The 12,735-nt window shown below is 37.1% G+C and overlaps 1 protein-coding gene across 2 annotated transcripts in view; it reads left to right on the plus strand.

Annotated features, from left to right (window-relative positions):
* Positions 1-12,735, plus strand: part of LOC117214204 (cAMP-specific 3',5'-cyclic phosphodiesterase-like) — a 349,894-nt gene that overhangs the window by 39,132 nt on the left and 298,027 nt on the right. The gene's annotated exons all lie outside the window — the stretch shown is intronic.

The raw sequence follows: 12,735 nt of genomic DNA on the forward strand, positions 1-12,735 counted from the left end.
ATACAAATATACGAAATATATGCTTCAAATTGAGAGTATCTACACATCTATAATTTACTATCGAAATCTCTGTAAAAGCGATGTTCAATACTATGGTATTATATACAGAGTGACTTTTCGATCCACGTTGTATCGTTTTATTTCCACATTCCGACTTGCGAAAGTTTCCAGCAGCAAGCAAAGACTGTTTTCCGCTGTCCAACAAATTGCTTCTCATCGAAATCCTCTCGGACAAAAAGAAACCGTGGAAACTGCACGCTAAACTTTATCCTGGTCCAGGGAATTACACGGCCAACGGTTAAAATGAAATTATACATGCAACGAACCATCGCTTGTTATTAATTACACGAGCGTGGATCCGGTGTTTGCGAGATCTCGCCTAGAATTCGTAATTTCCTGGCTTGCTGCGGTCCTGGATAAAACTAATAACGCATTCCACCATCCATTCGCTCTCATTCTCACGCGATCGATCACCGCTTTCCTATTTTATTGGTCCTCTTTCAGTGATACACTTCGTCTAATCATTCTTCCGTTTACGTTTTGCCATTTGTATTTTTGTTGCTTGAGAGAGAGAGAGAGAGAAACAGTGAGAGAGAAAGAAAGAGAGATTTTTAACATTGCGTGGACTTTCGTTGGTTTTGTAACAACGAGGCTTCAAAGAAATTTGATTTCTCCGGTGGTTAGAATTACAGTTAGAATGAACATGTTTTCTGAATTTTGTTTGCCTCTCGAGTGTCGGTCGAATGAGATTGAAATTAAAGCGCCAAAGAGAAATATAATTGAAATTATGAGGAAAAGAATTGAGTAAGAGGGGGAAAAATTATATGTCAAGTTTCCTTCTAATTTCTAAAAAGTAAGAAACATAAAGGTTAGGAAATTTGAAAGCTTAAATATTTAAATATTTGAGAGTTCAAAGATTCTAACGTTTAGAATCTGTAAATTTGAAATTCTTAAATATCAAAAGCTGTTTAATATGAATATCTAAATATTCAAAAATCTTTCGCGATTCAGATAGAAATATCGTTGTGGAACTAAGCTTCGTCGAAGATTCTCAACATGAAATAAATAGATTCGCACAAAGGAGCGAAACACGCGAAAGCAAGAGAGATACGTGGGGCGAGTAGAAACAGTCGGTCATCAGTCAGACATCGTTTGCATTTATTTCATTCTACATTTTACGTTCGCATAATTCTGAAAACTGCTTTGAGCAAACGTTGTTAGGATTAACGAGAGCTTTAGAATCGCGCGCAAATTTAATAACAACTCGATTTTAAATTCTTCCCATCTTCCGTATTGTCTTCGTTAAATTCATCGTGAAATCCTGTCATAAAATTAAACCACAGGAATTATATGAATTAAATTAATAAACTGCTAAATTACTCGACTGTATACGTAATTCATAATTACGTTTATCAACTGAAATAGCACATAGATATAAATTTAGCCGAAATAAAATATAACAAGATACAATTAAGCTACTCATAGAAATTCTATCTTATAATTAATTTACTTAGAACATAATTACTTATAATTATTACTTATAATTTAATTAAAAAGTAAGAAGACGGTAATAGGATTGAAATTCGTATAAAGATACGATTTTATCAGAATTTATTATCCGCTGCTTATTTTTACTAAATGGAAACAAACAAACACGATTTTTCCTCTAAACTCGTCAACGATTCCTTTCAGATATGTTACTTTAAAGTTTCCAAAGAGTTTGTATCCCTCTTTGTGTTCGATTCCAATGGGAAACTTCAATAATGCAACGTGGAACGTGCAGTAAAGTCTGAGAACGGCGTCGCGACTATTGTAAAAATCGATGTCGAACGATTCGAATGTTGTGAAGCGTGTAACCCAAACAAGTGCTGAATATTCCACGTAAATCGCATTGCTTAATCGTACTGTGAGCTGTAAGAATTATATCCAACTTCTTTTATGCCACTATCCTAAGTAATCAGATTTCGATACGATATTGCACGGCGTAATCTCGTTTAAAGGAAACGTAGAGACGATAAACGTGTCACTGTCCCACCATTCACACAGGCAACTTTAATATTTTCTCGAAACTACATTTTTAGAACTGCTGTTCTGCATCTAGAGTCTCAAACCGCTGTGTTTCGCTCGTTTTATCACGTAACGTAATGTTGGAAGAAATTTCGATGGCGTTAAAAGAAATAGCAAAATAATTTTTAATATTTAACCATTCGCACGATTAGCAAGTTACAAACAAACGTCCAAAAATCTACATCTGCAAATTTAAATTTGTCGGAACGTATAAAACCTTCGCAATCGACTGTAAATCGTATTCAGACCTCTTACGAGGGACAAAGAAATTTGAAATTAAAAAAAAAAAAGCGGGAAGTAACAGGTTTACCGTAGATTGAGGGAAACTTCGTTACCGGAAGAAGTGTTTCGACTTTCAAAGGATTTATTTAACTCGATAAAATATACTTGAAAAGATTTGCCGGATACGCGGAACGACGACATTTACATCATAGAGAATGCTGATGACGAGGATGTACCTTAAGGAAAGAACACGATTTTCTTTCCAACTGTATTTTAAAGTATAATTTTCGCTTCGGCCACGCAACCATATTATGGAAGCTAAATCTTCGACTACTGCCCTGAAATTTTGTCCAAACACGTATACGATATACAAAAGTACTTAAACTTGAACATTCAGTGACAACGTTGGTCGTTTAAAAAATGTGAAGGCCCCTAGAAGGGCTGGGAAGGAAATTAGAGAAGTTGAAAGTGTGTCGTAAAATCTTAGGAAGGGGCAGAGTGAGATGTCTTCGAAATTGAGTGAATTTCAACCCCTCGGAGTTTCATAAATTACAGAAATTCAAAACACGATAAAAAGTGCTGTTACTTGTTAACTTGAAACATTTCTACCCTTTAGGACCTGAGAAAAAAGATTTAAGAAATTAAAAGGTGTCCTAAAATGTTGGTAAGTAACGTTTGAGACGCGAGAAATTGGTAAACGTTAAAAAATCTTATTTCTTCCAGGCCCTGAAAAGTTTCAAACCCCGAAGTATTGAGAAAAGAATTAGGCAAGTTCAAAGCGTGTCGTAAAATTTGACGAGGAAATATTTGAGATACGCTTAGCGGGAAAAAAGCCACGCTGTTTGAAAATTATACAAAATTTCAACCCCTAAATAGTAGTCGGTTGAAATTCGGTGGAATGCAACGACAGAGGATTCTATTCCTTTGAAGTCTACAAAATTTCGTTTTTATAACGTGAAACAACGGCTTCGGGCTAAAATATTGGGAATGAAAGAATAAACTATGCAGCGAGCAAAATATAAAAATAACATTAGCATACGAGAAATAAAATGAATCAAAAATAAACTACGCTCCTTGAAAGATAAAAATGAACGATATTTAAATGAATCTTATTGTTCGATAAGCAGGATAAAAGTTTGAGAAACAACCCCAATGACAATTTCCATCCGACCCATCTAATTCCTTGAAGAAAACATTTATAACCGATCGAGTACGGTGTAGAACCTCCTCCGAGGAAATATTAGCGTACACCCCGTCGTTCGACGCCGAGACACCGAAATCCGCCCCTATGAAACAGCCAAACCATTCAGCTTTCCCGATCCTGTCCCCAAGTCAGCCTGACGAGCAACCGTTCCGTTCCAGCCCCGAGCCTCAAGCCGGCCAATCGGTCAAAAATCCTGACCATGCGGGCAAAAAGCGTGGTTACAACCCCCAATTAGGGTAGCGTGCACGTTCAGCAGAGGGGGTTACGTTTACGCCACGGTTAATGTTTATCATCTGACGTCACTCTTCTATGCCAGGGTTGAACGAGGTGGTGGAAACAGGACTGTGTGGTTCCTTGCACGAACAGAAGGGGATTGCTGGTCGCCATGGCGACCGTTGGTGGGGTAGTTTGGGCCAGTGGTTCTCAAGATTTTTTTTTTATAAATATTTTTATACTATCGAAATATAAATGTTAAATAGACGAGGTAGTGTACTTTGCAGTTTTATTTGGCCATTTACTTTGCTTATAAATGTGCGTTACAATGTATCGGGTTGGCAACTAAGTGATTGCGGATTTTGTCAATACCATCTAACGACAAAATCCGCAATCACTTAGTTGCCAACCCTATAGAATGGCATAGTATGGTACAGAAAGTAAAATTTGAAATTTCTATTTCGTATGAGCTTATTTGGATCATCAGCTGATGCAAACAAGTTTGTTATACCCAGATAAGAATTTAAAATAGTAGATTGATATTAAATTAATATAAAAGAAAAGATCGTGATTTGAAGATGTCTGTCCTATTTATAAAAATATTTCTTAGCCGCAGAGAGCAATTTTTAACGGAGAACAGCGTGTAGTTTGTTGCAGTGACTCTCTGATCCGTTCGTAAACGATTGGAAGAAAATTTGGAAAATTTCTGTATCGTTCGGAGTATTACCTTCTTCCTTATATAAATAAGGATTTTTTAAAACGAAGATTATCGTGGTACGTTGCACGTAGAAATTATTCATATGCCAACAATTGTACGATATTGTATATCAAAGATATAAGTAGTATCGGTTGAGAATCACTGGATTAGAGGATCGATGCCGCAGTAGCGTGGCATCAGGTGGCCGGTACCCTCCCCTTTATCCCCTATTAATGTCCAACAAGTGGGGTTCCTTAAGTGCCCTCGCGCCCTTCATGATTATTTGCATGTGTCTTTTAACGTGTTCCAGAGTTTCCGAGATTCACAGTTCACCAAATAATGTTTTTCGCTAAATAATTTCATCTATGCCTAACTTAATCAAAAATAAAATTCTTCAATAAAAATTGTTATTCGATAAAAAAGGGCATCTAATCTCAGGTTAGGTAGGAGCTTTTATCCGGAATCGACAAAATGTCAAATTTCGATAAAATTTCACGAGAGGAAGTACATCTGTCGACCCCTTCATTTTGTTTGTACTCTATTAGCAAAAATCCTCTCCAAGACTCTTCAAGAACCCTATCGTTAGATTCGGTCATCGAGTGCCCTCGAATTTTGCAAAATGGCCAACGCCCGCCAAACCAGTCGCCATCTCGATCTCGATACCGTAAAAGATTTTCTATAATTCTATCTTTAATTGGCTGAAAAACCAGCTCTTAAATCTGCCTAGAGCAACCGCCCCCCATGACTCTATATGGGGAGAATATGAAGGGGCCAAGTAAATTATTCGGGGCGCTCCACTTGTTGTGTGTTGATACGACCTAAGAATTCTTCGATTTTTAATATTTAAATGTTTTAATTTTACAATTTCTTCGGCACGAGGTGAATTAAACGAACTAACCATAAATTTAAATAGAAAAATACAATTATATCTACATTATGCTTTCCTCGTAACGCTTGTCACGTTTTTCAACTTGTTGTGTTTCGATAGAGCTTCGAAAATTCTTAGATTTTTAAACCGTGTCTCTAATATTCAGATTTGTTAAGTTTGCAATTTCTCCAGGGCTGTAACCATCAAAAAAAGACAATTATCTCTACTTTGCTTCTCTTCGCAATAAAATTTAGAAGTAGCGGTATTTAATTTTCTCGTTCATTTCTCGAAAGTGTTTTCTTTTTCCTCCTTTTTCCTCAATCATCATAAAGTGTTTACCACTTGGTTACACCTTTATTCTCCCGAGAATTTCTAGAGAAAGCGCACCACCTTTCATATTATTTACTTCGATTCTACGTCCATCTATTCGAATCTTTTCTCGCCCCCTTCATCAAAAAGAAACCCCATCTCGCGAGAGAACGTGTGCCCCGAAATTAAACCAGCCACACGATGCTTCTTCTCGTCAGTCTACTTTAAAAATTCAATTTTCATCTACCGCACAGACGAAGAGACGAAACGTTTCTCTGCATTTTTTGCATTTTGTATCCCATAGAAATTCGCGTGATGTTCGCATGAAAATTCTCTTACACTACTTTCCCATGGATTTTTATGTGTCTCGCATTAATTCATCCGGACCAGAAATGAATATTTCGCTTATTCTATTTTCACATCGAACTCGATTATATTAATCGAATCACTTTGCTTCACGCCAATCTCGTTGTTACAGTATTTTTATAAGATTCCTTGTGGGTGATCGTTTCAATATTTTATACTTAAAAAAAAATTGCTGTAAATAGAAGCGGAAAAATCTTGGAAATTCTGTAGAAATCGTTTAATTTTTAACGTTTTTTACTTTTTAACTGGAAGCGAGAGACACTTCCTTTCCTATCAATCACGCGAGAATTGCTATAAATCTTAGAACATACTTATTTGCAAATACGTTTTGTAAATTTTCCTTCCAATGGATGAATCGGATAATTAGATTTCTCGATAACCATTTAAAAATTCTACTGTTTCATTAAACGTATAAATTTGTTCCATATTAATCGCTTCCAAGCGACAACAAGTAAGCTAAATGGAGCGTATCATAAAAGAAAGGAAATTAACACAACCGATACTATTTTTCTACTAAACACATAGTTCCATTTGTCGATTGTTTTCTTTCTTGATGGTCGAATAAATAAAGTAAATAAAGGAAGAGTAATTGTAAAAGAGAGAAATTGATTGATTAGTTAGAACACAGATTTAGATGGAAGATTTGTTCGATCATTCAGTTTTACCGCCAAGATAAACGAATAATACAAAAAGGGGATCCTTTATCAGTACGTTGAATTCGAAGCGAATATGAAATACGCTCGGATGAGGAAGTCGACGGAAATTCAACGTGATTTCCTCTGCAAATCACTCCGCAGTTTCGACATATTCCGCTTTAATATTGAATCCAGAGTCCTCTATTCCCGGGAGAAATCTCGGTCCACGTGATCTTTTCGTTTTATTGAAAAACTATTTAGAAATGTGTTCCCTCGATGTTTTAAGGATTTCGTCCAAGTTGCTCGCCTATCCGCGAAACCATTCGCAAGCGTACGCTGAAAGTTCGTCGCTGAATTTCAATCTTCTGGGAAATCCGAAATTTTCCAAATTTTCATGAACCCGGACTACTTCAATTTCCGATAATATTTTACATTAACAAATACTTGTACATATGTATGTATCTTTCACATTGAGAATGATATTACAATTTGTATTGATTTACCGAATTATATTTTAAATGATCTTGTTTATTTTATTTTATTTTTAATCGTTTGCATTGTATTTTGAAGATTCTCTGTGTATGATCGTTTTGATTTTATATTTAAAAATAAATCGCTATAAATAGAAGCCGGAAAATCTTGGGAATTTTCACTAAATTTTTTACTTTTCAACATTTTTTTAAAAATAAAACTGATGGACTTTTATCTTGGAAATTTCGTTCGAGTTTAAAGAGAAGAGAGATGAGAAAGAGGAAGGAAAATTGAATCACTTTATTCTTCTATCTATATTTCTTATATTTATATTTCATTACATCGTGTTATATTTACATCTCTATCCATATTAAACGTATACTTCATTACCATAGAATACCTCGAAAATTTTGTGTCTCTGTTGAGAATTGTGGATTTTAATCACCGAAATAAATGTATAGCAACGCTTAGATAACACCTGGAATTGATTTAAAAATAGTTTCAGATTTATTTAATATGCGATTTACAAGATCTTCGTCGATATACATTTGCACACGTCTCAGCATTCTTTTTGTCTCATGTGTTTTACGAGACGCTGTGCATGCACATACTTCCACACACTCATACTCGTATACGTGTGTCACTACTACGCGGCTAATCTAGTGTAGCGCATAAAATTACACATATCTCAACAATCTCACGAAGAGATAGATAAAAACTAGAGACGTAAGAATAATAAATTATTTATAGAAATGAAAGAACTCTAACTACTTGAAAAGCAAAGTTTTACGTAAAAATTTCAGGATATTTTTCTATTTTCCTCGAATGTAGGTAAAAAATTGTTTATATTAGGATTAACTGCAGCTTCTTTCCTGCATTCGATATATAGAACCACACAAGCACATTCATTGCCGACGATCTGTTCTACCAAATGGCAATCGAAGGTTCTCTAGGCGATAAACCTAACCTCAATTTCGGAGAAACTAGCTAGAACCTTTTCCATCAACCTTCACCTCGGAATCCTACTAGCCTGGTCCAATTTTCGCCCCGTTATTTTTATTCCTCACACTCTGAACGGTATACAGACCGAGAAACCACGTGATTGTTCCGTAATCCTGGTTACGAGGGTCAACGCCACGTTCGAGGCAGACACGTGGTCGGAGGCAACGTGCGTCCAGAGAATCGAAAGATATACGCACGCTTTTCGAGATTTCTTTTTTACGAAATTATACCGGAGGACATTTTTTTTTTAATTCTCTACCGATCAGATTTTTAGCCAATAATTCTGCTAGATATTTTTCCACAGAATTCAAGTTCTCGTTTGGTGAACACGCAATAGGTACACGCAAATCATGCGAGCTACGGATGATCGATGAACGTACGATCGATGTATTAAAAAAAAAAAATATCTTGTCAATGTGAAAAATAAGAAAATAAAAAGTCCAGGACTCGGTGTATCCGTTGAAATATTAATTTGTCAGTTTACTTGGAAACAATAAAAAATAAAATATTCGCGCGTGAAATTTTCTCTCTGCCGAAACTCTACCTCGAATTTTCCAAATTTTTCACACGTCCGCGTAAAGTGAATAACTCTATACAGCTTTGTCGTCGAGTTACCCGTACGCAGTATCGATTGCCAAAATTTACTATAGCCAATTCGATAGTAAATACCAATCGATGTATCCAGAATTGAATACAGAGCAGAATCAATTAATTAGATTCGTTGAAAGAATTTTCTTCTATTTAGAAGACATTCGTAATTGGATGAGATCGAATGTCGTCAACAAACCAGCGAAAAACTTCTCAGATATAGCTGTCTACCGGTTTTATTAAGAACGAAGGGAGTTTTTAATGAAATTTGAAATCAACGACAGCCACGGAGTTTATTATCACGATGTGCCCGAGTTTCACGAACAAAGGGAACCTCTGAAACTTTTCAACTCGATCGCCGATGGAAAACAATCGCTTCTCCCACTCGCCCACCTTTGGCTCGCATAGTCCAAGTTCAACTTTGTTTCTCGGCACATCACTTCATCTTCTTATTTGTCAGTTTCAATAGCAAATATTCGGAATTCTTTCCCATTGAATTAACAATTCTTTTCTTTCGGATATTAAGTTAAGTTTCAACAAAAATTTCATTTCCCACGTTATAAAAATAGGCGCTGGAGAAAAGTAGAAACCTAACGCAAAATTACGTGGAAAATATACGAACTATTTTCAAAAATGATATGTCTACGAGTGGAAATGATAAATCGAAAAATAAAATTGCGTCGCTAAGAAGGATTTAAATAGTAAAAGTATTATGTACGCGCATATTAGGTTGTTCGGGAAGTTTCTTTCGTTTTCTAAGGAAATAATAGACGTACGATGTTTTTTGTTTTATATCAGTTTATCGAATTATGCACGAACGTAATAATTAGAAATATAACGAAATGGATCGTACCTAATTCGATAAAATAATATAAAACAGAAATTCTTGTTCGTCTATTATCGCCTTACGAAACGAAAGAAACTTTTCGGACAACCTAATAGTTGCCTCGTCGGGTAACTCGTCGGATACGAAATTTTCTTCTTTTTCCTCGCCGACTGTGCAATCGCATCGAAGCCAGTCGCACACCCTACTTCGACCGCGACCTTAACCTTAGCCTGAACCTTCACCCAAACCTCCACCCAAAGCTCTAGTTAAACCTTCAGCCAACGGTCCGCTTAAATCTCTACGCAAACCCTTCTTAGTGTACTTAATTATGCACGATTGAAATATTTGTACAAAGAGACGTATCTTTTAAAATATTTTCCCCAGAGATATTCCTTCGACGTATGTTTCTTTCAATATATTTGCGGTACCACTCTGATTTGCGATTTGTAATTAAAAGTTTCCGGTTGGCTCGCAGAATTTTATCCTCTGGAAACATTATTTCTCTATCATAATTTTCAATATTCCAACTCTGCCTCTTGTTCAATTGAATATTTTTACAATACGTTTTGCGAACAATGCTTTCGCCGATCCATCGAGAATTCTAAATTTCATTGTTTTCCCATCATTTCATTTCCTTTGATTTTTCTTTGACTTCCTACTGTTTTCTAATCCTTTATCTATTCACCATGTACCCCGTTGCTTCTGTCTCACCCTCCTTTTGTTTCTGGCTCCCATTGTACTTGTCTGCACTCCTGTGATACCCTTTTGTCTCGTTCTTTTCTTTTTTCTTTATTCCTCCCATCCCACCGGTACAACCAATAATATTACCATTCTTGAATATCATATTGGCGGTATCGTTCCCTTCTCTTTTCTTACCTTTTTTCATGCTTTACGATACGGGCAGAGAAAATCGATACGGCTGTTTTAATAAAATAGTCAGTTGATAGAAATTGGATTCTCTAGTCGGATGTGTTGAGGTTGACTGATAGAGGAACGAGTGGATGAATTTGTGATAGAAAAGTATATTGAAATAGGTATAGGTATAGGTATAACTATAGTGATCCTCACTCTTACAGTGTTACAATACAATAGAAAAAGCTATGATAGGGAGCACGTTCGTATATTTCTAGCAAAGGACATTACCAAAAAGTTAACCTCGTAGCTGTAGCTGAAGGCTACAAGAAACAGCAATAGAAATCTACTTATAGCTCTATTGTTTCTAGACCTTGTAATCCAAAAGGAAATTTTTATTCAACGGCACAATAATGTTATTAAATAGGTTTTGGAGTTCGATATTTAATTGATTCACACAGATTCAGTTTCTATGTACAGCCATATGAACACACCGGATGCACTCAGATGATTAACACGTGGCGGACGCCAAAACAAAAGAAGTGGTACCACCTTTGCATGTAGGAACTAGTGATCATGCCAACCTTACATTTTCCTCCACAAATAATATGGACCTCTTCTCGTTTAGAATATTTTTTTGTTTCACTAAATTCTATTCTCCTCGTAACAGCGGTCTTCAGGTCACGGATACACAAAAAAGAAAAGATGTAGAGTCCTTCTTGAAGTAATTACTTCAACAAGATATACAGGTTTGACGAATTTTTCCACTTTGGGCTTCGGGTTCGATCAATTTTTAGATTAGACGTTAAAATTTCCAAAAGCTCTATGAGCAGATTGCAACGTAAAGTTTACAAGTCGCTAGATTAGACATTTAGATTTGCTAAATTTCCAGATTACGTGCATTCTGTGTACTTTCGCGCCCTAAAAATCTCCCCTAAACGCGTAAAATCTCACGGCATACTACTAAAAATTATGGTAGCTATCGCAGTCAACGAGCATCGATATTTTTACTCCTTTGGCCTTTCTTGCGATCCTCCGCTTCATCTCTTCGTCCTCTCTTTTCTCTTCATTTTCTACTTTGCCCTTTTGTTCTTCTTTCCCCTTACCCTTTACACCCACCAATCGTTCTACCCTCCTGTCTGTTCCTTTTGTTTCCTCTCTCTCTCTCTCTCTCTCTCTCTTTATCGCTGGCCTTGCTTTCGCTGTATGGTTATCCGCTCGCTTCAACCCTTCCTTCTCGCCATGTTGTTCCTTCCATCTTCATTCACTCTGACTCCCCTTTCTCTGTCAGCTGTCTTTGATCACTGTCAGTGGAACACCCCCGCGTGTGCGCATCGACGTGTCCATAGTGCACGGAGTCACAGGCCGCTGTGAAACAACCCCCGACCATTGCGCTACACACAGAGAGAAGGCTGACACAGGGTTCATCAGCCGTGGCTGATCGAGCTCGCTTGTTCCACGCTTTTTTAAATGTGTAGGCGATGCTGTGAATGCATAGCCGTGGATCCAGAAACACGTGTGAGCGCGTGTGGGTTCTACCTTATGCACTGGGTGCTTCGATACTTGTCGAAGCGCAATAGGACCCTGTATAACGTGATTACTGGACTATGGGAACTCATGGAAAATCCGTAATTTCACGAGCGTAATTATTGGCTTGGCAACTAAGTGATTGCGGCTTTTGTCAATACCACCAAACCAACAAATCCGCAGTCACTTAGTTGCCAACCTGAGAATGAGAAGATTGGAGTTTACAATCGGCCAGTGATTTCAGTCAGCAAAGATCGTGACGGGTACCGCATTTCGAACATTTTATATATTTTTCCACGTTACACGCATTCTGTGCATTTCTACTGTAGAGGATGGTTGATCGTGTGGTTTAAACGACGAGATCACTCGATGCCGAAACCGTCAAATGTGTTTTAAAATAATTGACAAATACAGAGAAACTTCGCTAAGACGCTTGGTACTAACTGATTCGCTAAAGACTGTGTATTGATGGTTAATAAAATCGCTCGAGACTGAGACTGAAGAACTGGTCGCCTTACGATCGCGTTCGTTTATTTTTCTGGTCGGGGCAGTGCCGGAAAATTTAAATTTGACTCTGTTTGACGGCTGCACGCAGCAGCGACGTTGTTTTGTCCGGAGTTTATTTATTATTATATTATGTATGTCCGAGGCAAAGCAACAACATGATTCGAATTGTCCACTAGCTCGTGTGCCGCTACACTGCGATCTTCTCATAGGTGCGCAATGATCGCGAACTTGCAAAATTGCTTAAGAAGACCGTATAACAGCTTAATGAGCGCCCGTGCTCGGAATGTACAATTTTGGAAGATCAGCTGAAACAATTTGTTCCAACGATAACGTTCGCCACTATCGTCGACTACAAGAACGAAAGATACTCGATAGAAAGAC

This window comes from Bombus bifarius, unplaced genomic scaffold (assembly GCF_011952205.1).
Source record: "Bombus bifarius isolate JDL3187 unplaced genomic scaffold, Bbif_JDL3187 scf7180000009200, whole genome shotgun sequence".
Classification (NCBI taxonomy): Eukaryota; Metazoa; Arthropoda; class Insecta; order Hymenoptera; family Apidae; genus Bombus; species Bombus bifarius.